A 1,513-nucleotide genomic window follows, 5' to 3' on the forward strand; every position below is an offset into this window, starting at 1 on the left:
TCTCTCTGCCTGACCTGCCACTTTCACTGATTTATACACAAAGGCATACAGCCCTCTCTGATCTGCATCACTACATTGCACAGCATTTAGTTTTAATTGGGTTCTGTTCTTAGCAAAATGAATTACTTTCCCTGAATTAAAGAACAACGTCAGCTTTTCCAGAGCCTCCAAATATAACTGAAGTTTCACATCATCCTAACAGACACAGACCAAGGTACACAAGAGAGGCGTGCACGCGCACACACACACACTGAGATGCACACACACGCACTTACAGAGGAAGACATGTACACACACAGACTTACAGAGACACACAGACTTACAGAGAGAGAGACAACATACATTTACAAACATGTACGTGCACAGAGACTTACAGAGAGACACATACACACACAAACTTACAGGCAAACACACACACACAGACTTAGACAGATATACACATATGCACACACATACACATACACACACATACAGAGACACATACACACACATATACCAAGAGAAACACACACTGATACATACTGAGGGACACACACATACACAGACTCTGAGAGACGCATCCCTCACAAACAGACACACACTCACTGAGACACACTGAGAAATGTACTCAGACAGACACAACACACTCAAAAATACGCATTTTCCGTCAGGACTCACTGGGAAGTGATCCGAAGTGGGGAACGTGTGATAATTTTACCCTTATGCTATACTCTTACAGAATTTTATAAACGTTAAGGAAACGTTTGTGTTTCTGCAGTTTGGTGAACGATAATTTAAATCTCAAGGTGAGAGATAGTGAAGGTGACATTCTGCAGGGATTCGATTTGCTCAAGTCCTTTTTGACTGTACGGAGCATAGAATGTGATTGGTTTAACTGGACATGAGCTGCTGCAGAAATGCTGCAGAGATCGGGTATGACATTGGCTGACCTTGAGATCTCCTCACATCTTGCAGAGGAAGCAGGCTGTTTCAGTAACTCAGTCACGGACTATTGACACAGAGAAAGAGAAATGGCTCCGACACAGAGAGAGAAAGAGAGCAAAAGGAGAGAGAGACAGAGAAAAGAATGCTGAGAGTAAAGAGACATCAAAAAATGAAACAAAGAGTGACATGGACACTGAGAGAGACCATGCGGCAGAGAGAGAGAGAAAGAAAGATAGGGAGAAACACAGAGTGAAATGGAGACGAAAAAGAATACAATATGGAGCTGGAGGAACATAGCAGGTCAGGCAGCACCAGAGGAACAGGAAAGCTGACGTTTCAGGTCGCGACCCTCCATTAGGACAAGACAGACACAATGAGTGAGAATGAGACAGATACAGACCGAAAGAGAGACTGAGGCAGACAGGTGAGAGGGAGATAGAGACAGAGACAGACAGAATGAGACAGGCAGAAAGAGAGAGTGAGACAGAGACAGACAGACAGACAGAAAGAGAGAGTGAGACAGAGAGAGACAGACAGAAAGAGAGAGTGAGACAGAGAGAGACAGACAGAAAGAGAGAGTGAGACAGAG

Source organism: Rhincodon typus, chromosome 45 (genome assembly GCF_021869965.1).
Source record: "Rhincodon typus isolate 14 chromosome 45, sRhiTyp1.1, whole genome shotgun sequence".
In the NCBI taxonomy this organism is placed as follows: Eukaryota; Metazoa; Chordata; class Chondrichthyes; order Orectolobiformes; family Rhincodontidae; genus Rhincodon; species Rhincodon typus.